Source organism: Primulina eburnea, chromosome 6, assembly GCF_022965805.1.
Source record: "Primulina eburnea isolate SZY01 chromosome 6, ASM2296580v1, whole genome shotgun sequence".
NCBI lineage: Eukaryota > Viridiplantae > Streptophyta > Magnoliopsida > Lamiales > Gesneriaceae > Primulina > Primulina eburnea.
In genome coordinates, this window is record NC_133106.1 from 21,365,243 (window position 1) to 21,387,215 (window position 21,973).

General features: G+C 38.6%; 1 pseudogene; it reads left to right on the top strand.

Moving 5' to 3' along the window:
* The first annotated feature begins 1,284 nt into the window (after positions 1–1,284).
* LOC140833868 (cullin-1-like) lies at positions 1,285–8,415 on the top strand (annotated as a pseudogene).
* Positions 8,416–21,973: the final 13,558 nt, after the last annotated feature.

Sequence of the window (21,973 nt, forward strand, 5' to 3'; positions counted from 1 at the left end):
AACTTTCGATTTTGGATTTGACATTTAATTTTGGGTAAAACAATTATATTAAATGTTGTAATCCGGGTGAATCGAGTATTATATAAGTGAGCAATCAACTGGATGATGAAGATAATTTTGTATTTAGGAAATATGAGTAAGGAAGGATAATGGCTTTAGTTGAGACCTGCAAACAAGAAAAGAACTCGTGAATGGGCGTCGGAGGAGTGTCTGGCGTGACAACTTCGATACTAAATTCAGCAGGTGAAGAAAAAATGTTCAAGCGATATATGTGAGAATATATGGGAATGCTTGAGAATTCAAAGTTTCAGAATCCGTAAATGAGAAATGTACTTGGTATTTATAGGAGGAAATCATGTCATTAACTTGTTTTCAGTATCATCTGTTAAGTATGTTAAGACTGCTGCCCATACTTTCTGATGACTTATTTAACACGGCAAATACATGTTGTTCTGACAGATAAGATTGCTCATATCAATGCACTCGAATGTGGTGCGCTTCTTGAGACAGCCCAGCTATAAGTTCCCGGGAGCTTCCATGAGAGCCTGGGAAGAAAATGTCCCGAGCATCTATCCGTCCGGATGCTGAGGAAAGTACTCTGCATATTTATCATGATTTGGGCTATCTAATTAATGTATCGGATCATCTATGACCTGAGCTCTTATGGGATATCATTAAACATGTCAGTACATGTTAGAGAATTATCAGCTCAACTAATATGCTATTAGGTTGAGTGAGACAGGCCGCATAAGTGAAGTTAACTATTCCGACTATTCTAATACATATCATATCATTACCTCGAAATAATTACCAGAAAGAGAAAATAATTTAATTATAAACTTAGGTTTATAAAAATGTTTAGAAAAATTAAAATATGTGAAGAATGCCGATCAAAGATGCTCGAGTTATTAATTTAATTAATAAGAAGATTTGATAACAATATCCCAATGTATATAAAATGACGACATAATAATATAATAAAAGAGAGGCCCAGCTAATAGAGTGAAAAAGGGGGAAATAAAAATAGAAAAAATCTAGAGATTCACAGTTCACCCAAATTTTTCTCAGTTAGGCGTATGCATACACTAGCAATATTGTTGCGCTGTGCGTGATTATTTTGGGTGTGTGTGTGTGTGTGTGTTGGACTTTTTGCTGCGCGTGAATTCGCTGTCGGTATGCTCCATCGGCAACGAATTTCTGGTGTTTTGTTTGGTAGTTGATCGTGATTCGAGGTAATTCAGTATTTGTTTTGTTTGAAATTGATTTTTGGATGGAATTTTTTGGACTTTTACGATGATCTTTGTTTCTGCTGATTCTTAGGGTTTTATTTGTTCCAATTACTGTTTGTTGGTTGAAGTAGGGTTGTGTTGGGCCATTTATGGTGATAAATTCTTAGCCTATGTCAAATTTCAGGTTATAGTAGGAGGCTTTACTTACCCGTTTGTCATTTGTGATTCGACGAATGATTTCGATTCTGACATATGGACACTTGTATGGGAAATATTTTAGCGTATTTAAATCACACTTTCTTGTGAAATTCATTTTTTAATAAAAAAAAATTATGAGTCGCATTATTGAGCAGTGTGAATATATGATTCCGCAGTATGGTGATATATTGTGATCGAAATAGAGTTGATTTCATGTTGAGGTTCTGGATCATGTTGGTTGGTTTTGTTTATTCATGTTTTGAAACAATGATTCTACTCTCTGTTTCATGATTTTAGTGCAATGCCAAGCCATTTTTTGACGGTATTTGTTTGAGTTATTTGTTCTACGTGCAATTATTACCCCTAGGTTTTTTATTGAAGGCATTTTTGTTCAAATCAGTTGCTGTAAAAATTTAATATATTGGCACTTTAAAACGAGATTGAACTATATTATCCGATTAGGTTCAATCCTTTCGATGAGGATCACTTTTCATGAGATTTTACTGATTGCTAATTTCTGGTTATTCTTCTCCCAAGTACAGAGTTTTCATGATCACCAGATTGGTGTGTTTCTATTTTTTTTTATCATTTTATCATGGCAGGTTTTGGATTAGAATTATTGAGCTTGTCGGCATAGTGTTGATATTGAGTTATTGTCCAAGATGACTATGAACCAGCGGAACACCATTGACTTAGAACAAGGATGGGACTTTATGCAAAAAGGGATTACAAAACTGAAAAATATTCTTGAAGGATTGCCTGAGCCACAATTCAGCTCAGAGGACTACATGATGCTCTACACGTAGTACTTTGATACTTACTATAATTAAACACTGATTTTATAGGCGATTACTAACTTGTCAGGTGTTCATAATTTACTTTTTAATTTCCTTGAACAGGACAATTTATAACATGTGTACGCAGAAGCCTCCACATGACTATTCTCAGCAGCTGTATGACAAGTACAGGGAGTCTTTTGAAGAATATATTACATCAACGGTAAGGATGAATTCAGATCATGATGAGGAACTATATTACGAGATTAACATGGAAGTGTAAATTCATGTTTTGGGTACTGATTATGAATATTGTGATTACTTTAATCATTCCAGATGGTTTCTCTTCCCTCTGTGTTTATGCTTGAATCGGTATGCATTTGCAGAATGATCTCCAATTTCAATTAATGTAAACAGCTGAAACGAAGTGTTCTAGAGAATTAAATGTTAGTACCTTTTATAGGCCTCAATCCAGATCAGACCTTCAGGGTGGAGTTGTCCCAAACATTGTATCTTTGCAGACAGTGAGAGGAAGGAAAATACTTTCCCTGCTTCTATTATAGCTTTCCTTTTAGCTCCACGGGATGTACGAAGCAAGTAATTGGTTTCTAGTCTTTGTTCAGATCCCGTGGACTACGCAAGCATTGATAACTTAGGTTTGCATTGAGTTATGTGACAAATCATTTTAGAAATTAATCTAAATAGATATTTTTGCAAGTGGTTCAGTAGTATTTCAGAAGCACTTCCAGGAGTACGAGGTTGATTTTCTCTATTCAGGCACCTGCTGAATTTAAGCTTTGAGGGCAATTAACTTGAAAATGAACTTCAAGCACATTTAACCACAATCCATTTTACCATGGCTTGTTTATCCTCTTAAGTTTCTAGAATATAGTCTGCATTTGACCGAGTCTTTGCTTTAACATTGGCTTTTTTTGCCTTTTTAGGTATTGCCTTCTTTGAGAGAGAAGCATGACAAATTCATGTTGAGGGAACTTGTGAATAGGTGGTTAAATCATAAAATTATGGTACGATGGCTATCACGATTCTTTTACTACCTTGACCGGTACTTCATAGCAAGAAGGTCACTCCCGGCGCTTAAAGAAGTGGGCCTGACATGCTTCCGTGATCTGGTAACTTTTGGCTTCAATATCTTAAATCTGGTTTTATCATCTCTTGATTTTCTTATCTGTAAATGTGACTCTTTTGCTTTAAGGGAAAACAAACTTTGAGCTGATTTTTCCCACATATTCTAGTTTTCTATTCGTTTTCCCCGGCTTTGTTTCATCCTTTTGTTTTATCATTTTCCCTTAGTTTTTGATGATTCACAATTGGGCTTATGGTGTCAGGTGTACCAAGAGGTAAATGGGAAAGTAAGAGATGCTGTTATATCTCTGGTATGTTTGTGTGTTTTTTAGTTCCTTTTTAATATCTATCTACATGTTATTTTGAGGTTTATATACAATTCTTTTTTACCAGATTGATCAAGAACGGGAAGGAGAGCAAATTGATCGAGCTTTATTAAAGAATGTATTAGATATTTTTGTAGAAATTGGAATGGGACAGATGGATCAGTATGAGAATGATTTTGAAGCAGCAATGCTGAATTCCACTGCAGCTTACTATTCTCGAAAGGCTTCCAATTGGATCTTAGATGATTCATGTCCAGACTATATGTTGAAAGTAAAATTTACTTTTGATTCAGAATTCTCTAGTTCTTTTGACTTGAAAGAAAACAAAACTCTCAGATACATTGCATGCATAATCGAAGCTTGCTCAAACTAGTTGGGATTTGCTAAGAAAAACATTAGCATTATTGGGAAACAAGTTGTCCCTAACCAAACTACTTTTATATTTAATTGCTAATAATTGTTTTGAAATGTAGGCGGAGGAGTGTCTGAAACGAGAGAAGGATAGAGTTTCTCATTACCTTCATTCAAGTAGTGAGACAAAGTTGCTTGAGGTTTGTTCTTGCTCTTGACTAATCAGTTCTCGAAGCGGGTGTATGAATGATGTGTTTGATTCCAAGTATGATGGTGTGTCCGTAATGTTTATGATTAATTTAGTGAGATATTTTCTGACTCAATTTAACCTAATTCTCTTGATAGAAAGTACAACATGAGCTATTGTCTGTGTATGCCACCCAACTGCTTGAGAAGGAGCACTCAGGTTGTCATGCGCTATTGAGGGATGACAAGGTACTTGCAATATGATTTCTATACAATTTTGATTGTTGTATTTTTTTCCCATTCTTTGTTGCTCAATCCTAGCATTTTGAATCCATTAGGTGGTGGATTTATCTAGGATGTATAGACTCTTCTCAAAAGTTCCTCGAGGCTTGGACCCTGTCGCTAATATATTTAAGCAGGTGAGCTAATATTTCTTAACGTGGAACGTAAAATTAATATGTAATTTCATGCTACCCATATATTGACTGTTATGATCCCGAACTGAAATTGTATTGCAACTAGAATGAAAAATGTTTCCAAGAGATATACTCTGTTACAAAACCCTAGCTAATTGCTAGTATTTCCCTAGCCTAAGACAGTCACACACACAAAAGGAAAATAACCAAATGCCTAACTCTATTTTACTTACTCCTGTTATATTTCCCTTGCCCCTCCCCCAAGTCATTCTCTCTAAGATTCCTTTCATAACTAGATACAATTTTGGCCCATTTATTTAAGCCCTTGATATTATTACCCTCATGTCTAATTAGTTCCATTAGACACAAGTTCTTAACATTTACCAAGCTATTTGTAGTTTAACGTATAATTCACAATTACAGCATGTTACTGCAGAAGGGACTGCTTTGGTTAAACAAGCTGAAGATGCTGCAAGCAACAAGAAGGTTTGTTCTTTGGGCCTTTTAACCTAGTGTTTGTTTTATTTGATTAATTAATAGAATGTAAATGCGGTGTTTAATGTGTTGTTAAAGGCTTGAAGTTTCCGATTTTCTGTACTTTAGTCGAATAAAATATATTTGATGGATATGAAAAGTTACTGGAACAAATGGTTCAATCTCATTCATTTATTGTCGCATGTGTCAACTGTTGATTAACATTATGGGAAGTGAAGAGTGATAACACAATGATGCTATTCAACATCATGGTTCCAGACTTGGGCCTGAATTGTAATAGTGTGTGTCCTGCTATGGCTGTGACAATCATATAAAGCCATACATTTAGTGATGTTCTGTGCGAGATTTGTAATTGCCTGCATAATTGTGGGTTTTATTCAGTGTTCAGGAAGAGAAGCAGCATCTGTTGCAAAACAAATGTTTAATAAACAAGAAATAGATTATCAAAATTACAATGCTGTGTTCATTCTCATGAAATAGTTAAAAGTGGAATCATTTCATGCTGAATAATTTAGAAGCTTGTTTTTCTTAAAATCTCGTGTCAATTTTTCAAGACAATTTTCATTATCTTATTCTCATTTATTTCAAAGCTTATCGTAGAATATTCAGGCTTATTACTTTTTGGAGAACAAATGCGGGAAAAGTCTTTGAGGGCATGTAATCTATTATTTGGTTTAGAATTATTCTATCCATGAATTCTTACACCGAGAAACTCACGAGGAAGTTTTTGTGTTCCTTTTGATTGGTTACTCATTCATGTATCTCTTAAAATATGTTGTTGGTTAACTTTCAAATACTTTATTGCATAAATAGTTGAATCTTTGTCTACCCGTCTGTTACAGGCAGAAAAGAAAGATGTCGTTGGATTACAGGAACAGGTAAATATTTATGAATTCTCATGATTTTTCATTATGAATCAAATTCTGAAAGTAACCTATGTTTGGTACTCAGGTTTTTGTCAGAAAAGTCATCGAGCTCCACGACAAATTCATGGCATATGTGAATGACTGTTTTCTGAATCACACTCTTTTCCACAAGGTTAGAATTTATAACTGATTCATTACCTTTTTTATCATGCTTTTGAAGAGGTTCTAGACAGTTATACTTTTCCCTATTTTTACCATCCATTGTAGGCTCTTAAAGAGGCCTTCGAGGTTTTCTGCAATAAGGGTGTTGCTGGAAGTTCCAGTGCTGAACTCCTTGCCACATTCTGTGACAACATACTTAAAAAGGGAGGTAGTGAAAAATTGAGCGATGAAGCAATCGAAGATACATTGGAGAAGGTGAGTATCATGTACATTATGCTTTAAGTTTAACAACTGTATTTAATGAAGTTTGTTGAAAGCATGTGATTGAGGCTCTTAATATTCTGCAGGTGGTAAAATTACTTGCTTATATCAGCGATAAGGATTTATTTGCTGAATTCTATAGGTAAGTTCCGCAGAATTAACAGTTTCTTGGTGTACTTACTGTGCTTTACCATGATTTACATTTTTATTCTTTATATGCTATTGCCAACAGGAAGAAGCTTGCTCGGCGTCTGTTATTTGATAAAAGTGCTAATGACGAGCATGAAAGAAGTATCCTGACAAAATTGAAACAGCAATGTGGTGGGCAATTTACATCAAAAATGGAGGGGATGGTGAGCTGGCACATTATTAGTCTTATTATGAAGCAGAATTCATTTATCAGGACATTGCTTAAGTTTCCTTCCTTTGGAATAAAACTAGGTCACGGATCTGACACTAGCCAGGGAAAATCAAGCCAGCTTTGAGGAATATCTCAGCAACAATTCAAATGCCGGTCCAGGGATTGACTTAACAGTGACTGTCCTAACTACTGGTTTTTGGCCAAGTTATAAGTCCTTTGATCTTAACCTTCCGGCCTGAGATGGTATGGTTGTATTGAATGATATCGTGTTTGTCTTGAAAATTGTCTTGTTGCTTACTTCTTTTAATCATCAAATTGTCTTTTTTGCTAGGTCAAGTGCGTTGAAGTGTTTAGGGAGTTCTACCAGACAAAAACAAAGCACAGAAAACTTACGTGGATATATTCTTTGGGTACTTGCAACATAAATGGCAAATTCGAACCAAAAACAATAGAGCTTATTGTGACGACATACCAGGTAACTTGACAACACATAGTGATACCTTGTTTATGTGTGTCATCGTTTATGCAACTGATAATGTTAGTGATTAAAACTGCAATTCCTTTTTCCAGGCTGCTGCCTTGCTGTTGTTCAATGCTTCGGAGAGATTGAGTTATCAGGAAATCATGACTCAGTTAAACCTATCAGACGATGATGTTGTTAGGCTCCTTCATTCACTTTCATGTGCTAAGTACAAGATTCTGAACAAGGAGCCAAACACCAAAACTATTTCTCCCACCGACGTTTTTGAGTTTAATTCAAAATTCACGGACAAAATGAGAAGAATCAAGGTACTCTACTTATTCTCCTGTTTTAGGGAAAGAGATTACCGACTGAATGAGAATAAAAGGCTGGAAAAACTAGTTTTCAATTGTAAAAGGTGTGGGGTGTGGATGGTTACATTAATCTGTTGCTAACTTGCATGTGAACTCAGATACCTCTCCCTCCAGTGGATGAGAAGAAGAAAGTAGTTGAAGATGTTGACAAAGATCGACGGTATGCAATTGATGCCTCAATTGTGCGAATCATGAAGAGTAGGAAAGTCTTAGGATATCAACAGTTGGTAATGGATTGCGTTGAACAATTGGGCCGAATGTTCAAGGTTAGCATCGACTGTTTGAATATACTTCTATTTTGTTTAATATTTATTATACATATGGTAAGATAACAGATTATATCTTTAATTTTGCATTCTGCAGCCTGATGTTAAAGCAATCAAGAAGAGGATTGAAGATTTAATCACTCGTGACTATCTGGAAAGGGACAAGGATAATCCTAACTTGTTCAAATACTTGGCATGATTCTAGCCAGCTGATGTTCGAATATCTATCTCTATTGCTGCAAGAGGATGCAAAAAATTGTGAAGCCTCGGGCCTGTCAAGCTCAAACTATGAAATTGCCTAATATCGTGGCAACTTTTGGGATGATTTATTGGATGCAGGGGCTTGGGAATTCCTCGGCGTTTTACCCTTGACAAGGTGGTGGACCTCTTCGAAATGTTCCTTGCTGATAAGGATGTGTTATTGATAGTTTTGAGTGTATATGTCCCTTATGCGAATGCATACTGGGTTTTTTCGTGAGTAAATGTAATGATTTAGTAAATTCAGTCTCAAGTCTGCAGTTGTGTTATTTCCTGCTTTCTTTTTGTCTCAAGACACAGCATCTATTGATATTTTGTGCTATATGATATTAGTGGTTGATGCTTCATGACTTCTGATTGCTCAAGCTTCCTCAAGCTTACATCTTCTATTCGAATTCTGAACCAACATATAATCGATATCTCATTCCATTTCTGAAATTTTACTTCCTAAAAAAAGGTATTTTTTATGAAGTGCTTCTCCTAAAAAAGGTATAAAAAAAGGTTTTACTTTTTTTCTTGGGTTCAACTCTCCAAGATTCTTGTAATCTTGGAAGTACCTGATATTTGTAAGTTAATGAAGTCTTAAATTTGATTAATAGGTCCCTCTTGTAATATGCGTAAACCGAGTCATGGTTTAGTGGTGCTTACAAATCTCTTTACCTTCTGGAACTTGAAAGGTCAATTCCTTTGAAAGATATGTTATATCATCTGTTTTGAGTGAATTAACTAATAGCGTTGGGAGATATCAAAAACGTTTGCCTTCCATTACATGACTTCTTAATATGCACATGATGAGTCGAGCCGAGTGACGCCCATAGATGTATAAGATCAATGACTTTAGACCAATAAGCCTCACTACGAGTTTGTACAAGATAATGGCCAAAGTGTTGACTTACAGAATTAAAAGAGTGACAATTGCCGAAAATCAATGTGCTTTTATCAAAGGAAGACAAATCATAGATTGTTGCCTTGTTGATAATAAAGTGGTTGAGGGATACCAGAAGAAGAAAAAAAAAGGTTGGGTGTTAAGGTGGATTTCGACAAGGCTTATGACAACGTTGATTGGAGATTTCTTGTGCTACAAAAAAAGGATTTGGAGTAAGATGGAGAAGTTGGATAAGAGGGTGTGTGTGTCCAACATTTCATTTTCGATATTTATCAACGGAAAACCGAGAGGGAAATTTAAAGGGGAACGAGGACTTCGACAAGGAGATCCTTTGTCCCCTTTTCTTTTTAACTTGGTCATTGACGCTTTGGGGAGGTTGGTTGACAGGGCTAAGGTTTTGAACGAGGTAAAAGGAATGGTGGTTGGCAGGGGTAATTTGAAATCTCGCATATTCAATTTGCTGATGACACGTTGTTTCTAGTACAAACGAAAAGACATGTGAGGAACTTATTGGAGATAATCAAATTGTTCGGGAAGAAATCGGGATTGAAAATCAACTTCCAAAAAACTGCGGTGTTGGGGATTAGCTGCTAGGACGAGGAAGTGGTTTGCTTGGCACAAGCAGTAGGGTGCAAAAAAAATGACTGGCCGATTAAGTATCTTGGGCTACCTTTGGGAGGGAAACCGATGACTCTTGAGTTTTGAGAACCCGTCCTTACAAAAATAACAAAAAAACTCTCAAGCTGGAAGAAATCGTTCTTATCCAGAGGTGGGCGGTTGACCCTGATCAAATCTGTAAGCGCAATGCCTTCTTACTACATGTCCTTGTTTTGGGTGCCAGCAAAAGTTGCAAAAATAATGGAAAAACTGATGCGAGATTTCTTGTGGGATGGAGCTGATGGGGATAAGCGTTCTCACCTCGTTGGATGGGACCAGGTATGCAGACCGAAGGATAGGGGAGGGCTAGGATTGGGGAAGATTGGATTGAGAAACAAAGCATTAATAGGGAAATGGTGGTGGCGAGGCACAGAGGGAAAGGAGCAGTTGTGGAAGAACGTAGTTAAGAGCATTTATGGTTTTCAAGAGAATGGATGGGATTTGAGATTGGCCAGAAACGCGACTTTCAGAAGCCCTTGGAAATTTATTTCTCGTTCTTTCCCGGCAATTCAACTGTTGAGTGGGAATGTTTTGAGAGGGGGAAATTACATTAGGTTTTGGGAAGATGTTTGGTGGGGGGGGGGAGGGGGTCCTTTCAAAGAACGCTTTCCTTCTTTGTTTATGATTTGCACCGTGATCAACAAACCAATTCGTAATTTTATTAAGGTTTTTGATTTAGGATTCAGTCGTAATTATCGTTGGGACGTGCGCTTTAGGAGACATCTTAATGATTTAGAGCTGGGGGAGTTTGCTAATTTAGTGGGAATCCTAGATTCGGTCAAAATTGAGTTGGGTTCGGAGGATATCAGGGTGTGGTCGGGGGATTCTACGGGTTTTTTCTCTGTCCAATCTTTTTACGAGTCATTCTTTCCATTGCATATTTTCCCTGTTTTCTCCCCATATACTCATATTTTGAAAGTTCCTATCCCGCTAAAGATTCAAATTTTCTTGTGGATTGTCACTCTGGGCAAGTTGCCGACCTCAGATCTCGTGCAAAGAAGATGGCAATCGTGTGCTTTAAGGCCACAGTGGTGCTGCTTATGTCAAAATCACGAAGAGGATCAGGATCATTTATTGGTACATTGTTCCTTCTCGAGAAGCATTTGGATTAAGGTGATGCAAGAGTTGAGATTCTTTTGGATCTTTCCGAGAAGGGCCAAAGACATGTTCATCATAGATCCCGGATTTCGAAAGGGCCTTCCGTGAAGACTTTCTGGTATATGGTCGTTCATTTCACGTTTTGGTCAGTATGGCTCGAGAGAAATAACAGAATCTTCAATGACTCGTCTGACTCGGTAGACAAAGTTTGGGAAGTGCTCAAGTTCAGGGTCGCGACGTCAACAAGGAATATTGATCGACGATTTCGGTTGGGAAAAATTCTAGCAAGCGGATTAGGTCAAGTTATAGTAAATGGACGACAAGTCCAAGTATCGATCCCACAGAGACTATTATTTAAGTACTAAGATTTAAATTATTCGATTTAATCTAAGCAAACAATAATAAGAGATTTGATGATAATTTAAACTAGTTGAATTAAATTAAAATATGCTAAATTAATAACTAAGATCAAAATTTCGGAACAAATTGAAACTTGGGAAATTTTCAAATTCAACAAAATGATCGGGAATACACAACGGTTCAAACTTTAATTATTATCATGCATTGGAATTAATTAACCACAGATTATTCGATGCCACGATGAAATTCCCTGAATTAACTATAAATCTATTTCTAGAATTTATAATCCTATTTTCATTTAACAGTCCAAGTATTTCAAATTGAATTTAATCAAACAAAAACGCATTATTCAACGATGGAATCACAGCTGTCGCCTAAAATCGCACCTTGAAACCGAGTATTATTTCTAGTCGATTTAACCATGTGTTGATTAATATTTTTGAGGCTAAATTCAATATATTCTCTTTCGAGTAAAGATCAAACAACAAACATGCAAATAATTGGCCAAATTAAAAGCACGAAAATTATGCAAACATTAACGAACATAATCAATAGGTTCGTGGTCCCGATCACAAGAAAAACTACTCCATAAATTCAAGACTAGAAGAGAATCTAATATTCGAATTCATGAATGAAAATAAGAAAACAAGAGGAGAGAAAATCTCAGCGATGGTGCGTGGATCTTGCGTGTAAAGTGCGCGGTTTGCTCTCGTTCTCCCAATCCGTCGCCGCCTTCAAAAGTCTCCAAGTTCTCGCCTTTCTTCTCGTCTGCAAAGTCGTCTGAAAAGTCCGTCTCCAAAACTCCCTGCCCAATCTTGTATTTTTTTGTTTTATCCCCTAAAATCTCCATCGAATCTGCGCAAAATTTTGGATCTGATATCCAGTACACGGACCCTGTGTATGCCTCTGGATTGGGGTCCGTGTAGGCTCTATTAAATTTTATTTTTGGGAAAAATTGGACACGGACCTCGTGTAGGGGTCCGGGTAAAGGTCCGTGTATGTGCGCAAATTTTCTTCTCAAACTGATGCTGGAGAAAGACCCCGTGTAGGGGTCCGTCCACGCTCGCTTAAAAGTCTTCTTTTGGCTTCTAAGGCACGGACCCTTACACGGGCTCTGTGTAGGGGTCCGGGTGATCTCCTTGTACTATTTTCCTTTTTTTCCGGGTATTTCTAACATGGCATTATGATGCTTGACTTTCTTTCCTTTTGTTGGCTTTAATCATCTTTTTGGTCAAACCTGCAAATCGCAATAATAACACGAATTAAGCGCAAAACTCGGAATAAAAACGCTAGATAAGCACAAATACGACAAAATAAAGTCCCTAAAACGCTATATGATTCGTGCTTATCTACTCCCCCACACTTAACCTTTGTTTGTCCTCTAACAAATCAGACAAAAAATAAAGATGAGACATATCTTAGATTCAGAACTCAAGTAGTACAATTAAAACTTCTCAATTTGTCAAATTCTATCACTCCCGGTCAAAAGATCATGCTTTGAATATCACAAGATTCGTTTTCATCGCAAATCAAGATTCAAACATTACCTAGTAAAGATCAACAGAACGAGATGTGTATAGTATGCATGTCAGAATTCACACTCATCAACAGCTACTTGGTTTCAGGATCACTTATATTCATAATTTTTGTATTTATTTATTTTTTCATTTTCGAAATGCCCCATATGCTCGACTTTCATACCCCTCTCTACTAAATATTGAACGATAATGACTTGGTTAATAGGTCTTTTTAAGCTTATAACGTAAGACCAAGGCTCATGGCTACAATAAAAGACATGAGAATCAAAAGTGAGAGAATAAACACATTCCTGCAGTGCATTCATTCAACTTTTAAATCGCCACCAGTTATTGTATTTTCATCATCTGTAAAGCTCTATCATCTCCTTTCTTTTTTCTCTTTTTCTTCCATCTCTCACCCTCCGATTTCTCGGGTGTTTTCAATACACTTTTCCTCTTTTCTTCTCATTTCATCATCATTTTCTTTTCATGAATAATATGATTCATCGGTTCCTTCAAACGAATTCCTTCAAACGAATTCCTTCAACTCATTGGAGTATCTTGAACTTTTCAATGTGTACAGAAGGTCTATTTCTCTCAAAAGTAGGTAGGAAAAAGTGTATAGGCTAAAAATTAAGGTGGTTGATGGGGCCATTGAATAAATTACGAATGGGGTGATTGTGTGTCATTGACACACACCATTCGATTTTTTACATGCTCAAAAAGGGTTACTAGAGGCAATAAATGATGTATCAGGTAGGCTTGAAAGGCTCAAACGGTCCAAAGATCGCTTAAATCATCCCTAAGTCATCATCGTTCGTATTTTCGTTTCGAGGGCTAATCAGAAAAGTTCTAGGTAGTTTCAAAATGTATATACTTCTTTTTTTTTTTAAGTTCACCTTGCACCAATTCACTTTCAATGAGTAAAAGACTGACTACGTGCATGGAATGAAATGTCAATGCAGAACTGGTTCATGCCTAACTCTCTCCTTGAAACTACGACTTCTCTTATTCAATACTACTCATGAAACGATTTCCGGGTGATCCAAAATCTAACAAATTAATCTGGTTATCAAGTAAAACAAGGGTTCTTTATCTAGATATAGTGTCATCCTACGTGAAAAGTGTTGTGCAACGATATGTAACAAAACTGGCCCACCCCACACTTTAAATCGACAATGCCCTCAGTGTAAAGCGATGTAACATGAATTAGCAAGACAGTTAAAGCAAAAACAGTTCACTGGAAAAAATGTCGAGTAGGTAGTGCAAATGGGGTAGAACTCATCAATTCCTGAAAAGAACGACATCGAATACACAAAGAAACGTAAAAGAAATAGGAATAGCACTCAAGCACTAAACTAAAATCCAAATGATAATAAATATGGGGACCCGGACGCTGATCTTTCTCATTAATCATCTTTTTGGGATTTAATTATCAATTAAGATAAAAACAGGGTCTAAAAATTTTTCTTTTTAAAATAAACTGCGGAAGGTAATGGCATCTAAATACTATACATGTCGGTATATAAAAATACAAATTCAGTATTAAAATACAAGAATGTACAACCTTCTAATCTAAGGTTCACCACTAAAGTTCTAGTAGTAAAATCCAATCTACTGTAAGTCCGGAATCACCACGCTAAACTCATCTTCTCTCGTCATCTTCTCGACCCTGATCCAGCCCCACCTGTTGTCATGCACACATACAAAACACGACAACAGCCGGATAACTCCGGTGAGAATAAATCCCAGTATAAAACATGGTAAGCATGTATATAAACAAACTAACTCATAAAACATGCGATCATGTATAAACACAATATATTTCATACTCTATGAAATAAATCAAATAAGCATGCAACTCAAATCAGATAAACATGCATATAAACAATCTAAATTATACAACATGCTAGCACAACTGAAAGCAATAACGATGGGTCCCATGATCTAGGAGCCACATCCATATAAGTATGAAATCCTAATCAAATCATGTCTAGACTTGACTCGATCTGTAACTCTAGGGATCCCGGGGTGAATAAGACGTCACTGTCTGTCACCTACCCTACCAATCGAGGTGCTGTACGTCTTATTCCTAGACTTCGGCCTGATCTGTATCCGCATCTACAATAGGGGCGATGATCTTCCCCTAAGCTGTGATATCGCCGAACGTCTAGAAGTCTGGATGATCTCGCAGACTTTCCTATCTTAATGCATGAATACACAATCTGTAAACAAGCATAATCATCTTAATGCAATGCAACATAATCTGTAAACAAAGCATAGCAAGATTTACATACAAGTTCTATAAACAAATCTATAAACAAGAATATAGTATGTGATTTATTGGGCAACTCAAATGGTGATCTCAATTGAGTTGTTTCTTCCCGAATATCACATGAATTATACCTTTGTCGTCCCCGTCTAAGGAAGACGAAGTCTCGAAGTCCTGTCTGTCCATCTCCAATCTGAAATGACAATCTCAAATACGTCCTTGTGTAGCTCTAGTCGAGAGGAATACGATGCTGCGTTCAGATTTGAATTCTGATACACGGATTCTTCGTAACTTAAATTCTAAGCTCAAGAATATCAAGTTCCTCCCCAATCTCTCGATTTCTTTCTGAAGAATGAAGGGGATTTCGTTTGACACCTATATATATACTACATGCATAATTGAAAACGTGGCATAGTTCTTGCACGGCACGTCGCACCGCGGGTGCGGTCCTTGCTGCACCGCGGGTGCGCTCCGTGCTCTGATCCCTATCCATTTTGCAAAAGCTGAGACCGCGGGCGCGGTGTTATCATTACCGCGGGTGCGGTGTGGCTACGGAAATTGCACTTCATTTTCTTCACATGCACCGCGGGTGCAGTCGTGCTGGCACCGTGGGTGCGGTCTTGCAAACTTCTAAATTTCTAATTTTTGATCTTTAAATTAAGAATACGTCCCATAGCATCAATAACAACATAAGAATGGAATGCGCAAATCTAGAAAAACAGTAAAGTCCTCCACAAGTCCTAGAATAAACAGAAGCTAACTACTCATCATCTGATCTCAGCTCCAGGTCCTCCATGCCATCGATTGCGGATCTGTCCCAAGGTGGTGCAAAGATATCGTCTGAAAATGACTGCGTCCTAGAATGATGCTCGATGCGAGCCAATCGAGTGCTTATGTCGTCCATGCAATCAAATAAGGACGAGAAAACCTGACGTGTACCTCTCGGGTCGCGCTGTCGATGGGGCAAACCAGCTTGAGGTCCAGCTCGGGCATCCAACGCCGCTTCTTCCTCCACATGATCTTCTCAGGCTCGCTCATCGAGGGTAGGGGAGGCATTGGTGGGTCACAGGGATGAGGACTGATATGTTGACTCCCTGGATTACGGTACCAGGCACCATGTCAGAAAATGAAGTACATGCCCTGCAGGGCCTGGGTGATGAGCATCTGTGTAGAGGTGGGCATGAAGGAAGTCTCAACAGTGAGATCGACGCCGTGGGCCGCCAGAATCCTGGAGATGATGATAGGAAAGGGGGCATATGGCGTCCTATTCTTTGTGGGGTCAATGTGGGCGATTGAACGCATATGGGAGATCATAATCGACGCCACCGGAATAGCTGGAACGCCCCCAATTCATTCAACATCTTGTCTATTATATAGAGATCCAAATGACGGACCTCATTGTTCCCAGCTTTCGTCGGAATGATATTCGCCCCCGTGAAGTAACAGATGAGGCGGTCCAGCAGCGGGAGGGACATCGGGAGGACACTGGAGTGGGATCCGGTAAGAGATATGCGGTACTGGAGTGGGAGCCGTTCCTCAGGGATCTAGAAAGTGATGTCCGATAAGAAGATATCCACCTGATTGAAAACCACCGACGGCCCGTCATTAGGGACATTTAGAATAGCGACCAGGTATGCGCTGGTCAACTCAATAGGAACTCCTTTGACGTAAGTACGCAAAAGAGGCATCCCAGTCGTCACTTTTTCCTCAACATTCGATTAAAATTGCCAGACCAAGTTAGGGTAATAAGGTCCAGCAATGTCCAGAATAGGTCCCCATCCAAATTTATCAAACTCTGCCCGGAGTGGTACCTCGTGGTCAATCAGCGGATGAATAGAACATTCCACAATGACGGAGTTTCCATGAAGCGCCGAGTACCACTCGAAATTTTTTCGGCAGGTGAACCTTAAAGCATCAAATGGCAACCTGGCGGACCCAGAGGTTGAGGAGGCGCTGCTGCGTGCATGCTTGCTGCTCTATTTTCGAGGAGGCGTTTGGATTCAAGCAAATATATCCGAATACTCCAACAAACCAATCCTCACAATCCAACCAATCAATCCGAACAACAACACACAATGTCAATCAATCCAACATCAACGTGCTCAACAACAGAATATCCCGAAGAAACCACAGTAACAATTAGATCCAAGACAAATCAACTCCCAATAATAACGCCCAACAAGTGAAAAAAATAAACACCTAGCCGTGAATCTGAAGGAAAGTGCAATAACTCACTGTCAACGGTGGTGGAAGATGGCCGGCCACAGGATATTTAGTGGTGGTGGTCGGCGACGAGGCGGCGGCACGTCGGCATGAGTCAACTGTTTAGGTGTTTAGGGAAGAGTTTATGGTGGTGGAGTGGGTTCACGGTTTCTCAGTAGGTGGCGGTATGAGCGGCAGTGGAAGTGGCGGCGACTGGTGGTGATATGTAGACGGCTAGGGAGGCGGCGGCGCGGCGTTAGGTGGCGGAGGGTAATAGGAACGAGTTGGGGATTTAGGGATTTATGAACGGGAAGTCGCGAAGTTATTCTGAATCTGCTAAAAAATAGAAGGCACGGACCTCGTGTAAGTGGTCCGTGTATATTCGCGAAAAGGGGCAAATCTAAAAGTGTGCACACGGACCCCGTGTAGGGGTACGGGTGCAGGTCCGTGGCATCTCGGAAATACGAAATTCTGGGAATAATTGGACACAGACCCCATGTAGGGGTCCGGATTGTGGTCCGTGTCTCCTCGCAACATCAAAGTGTAAATTTTTTTAAAATCAATTCCCTGAACACTACGAACCAAATACATATGCGAAGCCATGAATGTACAATTCTATAAATCTATACACCAAAATTGAAACTCAATCAAGCACACAAGATGCAAGAATTGTACAGAAACTTCCCTGGTCTATTTGACATTCTGAAACCGCTCATCCTGATAGACTCCCCACACTTGAGAAATTCCACCGCCAGTGAATAAATTACCTGCACCACCATTAACTGAGATTAGCTCACGAGATATGCATAAAACAAAACGAAAGAAAACTAAAATAAAAGATGAAAGAAAACTAAAATAAACACTGGGTTGCCTCCCAGCAAGCGCTACATTTATAGTCGATAGCCTGACTGTGCTCCCTGTATTCAGTTTGGATCCTGCAGATCCACGGTGGTCGGCCCATCGGGTATGGTACCACCATGATAAACCTTCAACCTATGCCCATTTACCTTGAATGCTCCAGTTGCCTGACTAGTGATCTCCACTGTCCCATATGGAAAAACTTGTGTGATGGTGTATGGTACTGACCATCGTTTACGCAACTTACCTGGCATCAACTTCAGTCGAGAATTGTACAACAGTACCAGTTGTCCCACCACAAATTCTCGATGGACTATGTTCTGATCATTCCAATGTTTGGTTTTTTACCTTGTACAACTTGGCGTTCTCATAAGCATCCAGCCTAAACTCATCCAATTCATTTAGTTGCAGCACTCTCTCGTCACATGTGGCTTTAGCATCAAAATTCAAGAATTTAGTAGCTCAGTAAGCCTTATGTTCAAGTTCTATAGATAGGTGACACGACTTCCCATACAACAATTTAAAAGGAGACATGCCAATAGGGGTTTTAAATACAGTGCGGTAATCCCAAAGTGCATCGTCGAGTTTTCTAGACCATTATTTCCTTGAAGCACCGACAGTATTCTCAAGAATGCGTTTAAGTTCTCTGTTTGATACCTCGACTTGGCCTCTAGTTTGAGGATGATAAGGTGTGGCCACCTTATGTCGGACCCCATACTTAGCCAACAGAATGTCAAATTGACGATTGCAAAAGTGAGTACCCCCATCGCTAATAATGGCTCAAGGTGTGCCAAAACATGAGAAAATATTTTTCATAAGAAATTGAATGAAAACCCTAGAGTAATTAGTTTTGCATGCAAGTGCCTCCACCCACTTAGACACGTAATCTATAGCCACCAAAATATACTTGTCCCCAAAAGAAACTATTACCAAAATATTATTGAGAGGTAATTCATGTCTCCTAGATATATTACCTGTGCGCTGACAATTGGAACATTTTGTAACATATTCATGTGCATCCTTAAACAATGTAGGCCAATATAAGCAAGACTGAAGGACTTTTGATGCAGTTCTAGTTGCCCCAAAATGGCCTCCAGCCGGAACAGCATGACAATGAAACAAAATCTCACTTACCTCTTCTTGGGGAATACATCTCCGGACTATACCATCCGAATATATTCTAAACAAATAAGGATCCCCCCACAAATAATATTTCAAATCTGAGAAAAAAATTTTATTTTGCTGATAAGTAAAATGGGGAGGAATGGACTTACTGGATAGATAATTAACGAAATCGACATACCAGGGTAAACTGTTGATCTCAAAAAGTTGTTCATCCGGGAAATCATCGCGAATAATTTCATTACCTAGGACTTGGGTTCTCCAAACGCGAGAAATGGTCTGCAACTTGGTTCTTTGTTCCCTTTCTATCGATTATCGCCGAGTCAAATTCCTGCAACAGAAGAATCCAGCGAATTAGCCTTGGCTTTGCATCTTTTTTGGCCATCAGATATTTCAAGGCCGAATGATCGGTGTGCACTATAACTTTACTCCCTATTAAATAAGATATAAATTTGTGCAGAGCAAAAAGCACAGCAAGAAGCTCCTTCTCTGTAGTGGCATAGTTCAGTTGGGCAGCTGACAGAGTCATACTCGCATAGTAGATGACATGGATGCATTTTTCCTTCTTTTTCCCTAACACTGTCCCCAGAGCTGTGTCGCTTGCATCACACATCACCTCAAATGGCGATCCCCAGTCAGGTGCTATCATAAAAAATGTGGTGATCAATTTGTCCTTCAAAACCTGAAATGCCTGCACATACTCATCAGAAAAATCAAATCGTACATCTTTTATCAGCAAATTTGTTAGTGGCTTAGCAATGAAGGAAAATCTCTTATAAAGTTCCCATAGAACCCTGCATGTCCTAAAAAACTGCGCACTCCTCTGATATTTGTTGGGGTTGGGAGTTTCTCTATCACTTCAATTTTAGCCTTATCAACTTCAATCCCACTTTCAGAAATTTTATGTCCCAACACTATTCCCTCTCTCACCATGAAATGACATTTTTTCCAATTTAAAACCAGATTTGACTCCTCGCATCTCTCCAAAACTTTAGATAGATTAATAAAAAAAAGTTTCAAATGAAGAGCAAAAGACAGAAAAATCATCCATGAATATTTATATAAAATCCTCAATCATGTCGTGAAATATTGCCATCATGCAGCGTTGAAAAGTTGCTGGTGCATTACATAGACCGAATGGCATTTGTTTATATGAAAATGTCCCGTAAGGACATGTAAACGTGGATTTCTCCTGATCTTTAGGGTCAATGGGAATTTGCATATAACCCGAATAACCATCCAGGAAACAGTAAAAAGGATGTCCACCTAATCTTTCCAACATTTGATCAATAAATGGGAGGGGAAAATGGTCTTTACGGGTGGCGTCATTAAGTTTTCTATAATCGATGCAAACACGCATAGCAGGGTTCAGATTTTTCGGAACATCTTGTACTGGACTTACCCACCTACTATCAGAAATCGGGTAAAGCAGTAATTCATTGTTCTCATTTTTTACTACAGTGATCCCACCTTTTTTCGGAACAACTTGTACTGGACTTACCCACCTACTATCAGAAATCGGGTAAATAATACCTGCGTCCAGTAGCTTTATCACCTCTTTCTTTACCACCTTCTTGCATAGCAGGTTTCAGACACCTTTGAAGTTGGACATATGTCTTGTGGTCGGCCTTCATCAGAATTTTGTGCGCACATGAATGAACTGATCCCTTTGATGTCTACAATACTCCAACCTATGACTTTGATATTCTCTCTAAACTCGCAACATATTTGCTTCTTCCGTACCTGTCAAAGTAGAGGACACTATCACTGGCAATTTATCATTATCAAGTAAAAATAGATATTTTAAGTGCGAAGGAAGAGGTTTCATCTCTATGATTGGGACTTCTTCGATGGATGACTTTAAAGGTCATGCCCAAGCTCCCCAATCCTCGAGTTTACCGTTTTTGAAATCGGTCTGCCTGCTTCCAGATAATGAATACACTCATCTAGCTCTTGATTTCCCAATTCTTGCGGGCTTGAATGGGTCAAACAGACCGCCAAAGGATCATCACCAAGTAATTCCTGCAACCCATACTCAACAAACTCGTCAGTAGCATCAATTCTAAAATAGTCAGAAAATGGCTGCATGCGCAGCAACACCAACTATGAGAAATCCACCAATCCACAATTAACTCATTTTTTTGATAAACGAGTAATCTTAATTGACTGAAATTTGAATGGGGGTGTCCAATTATGAAATCCTTGAAAAAAGAAGATAAATCGAACCAGTTCAGATATTCACGACCAAGAAGTGATGGATTCTCTTTCGGATAGGCCCTGAAAGGAGAAGGAAGGATGGAATGCCAACAGGCGTCTATTATTGAATTGATCCGATAGTACCCATTTTTGGAACGTCCAGTGCCAAAGTCACTGAATGGGTAAGTCGCCAATCCCTGGACTATGTAATGTACTTTATCTGCTGGGTGACGGGTGGGCATTTTACCAGAGGTTTCTAATGTACCCTTGTGTGATTCCTGTTGAAGCATATACTCGGGGGTGGGTGCAAGGCGGACGATTTTAAAGCAGACTCCCCGTTCATTAGATAGAGAAGATCACCAAGATTGCGTGATCCGCTGCCGAACTTATTCCAATTCCAAGAGCTCGGATCGAATCGGTATTAAATGAATGGAATTGAGATATGGATGGAATATAATGAAATAGAGCCACTTTGATGTATCATTGGGATATTGATAGATTGGAAAACATTAAACACTACACTCTCATCATTAAATCTCAGCACCAACTCACCCTTGTGTACATCTATCAGAGCTCTCCCAGTGACTAAAAATAGTCTTCCTAAAATACGAGGAATCTCACGATCCTCTTCCATATCCAACACCACAAAGTCTACTGGGAAAATGTACTTGTCAAATTTTACTAAAACATATTCTACAACTCCCTTAGGATATTTAATTGATCTAACAGCTAATTGT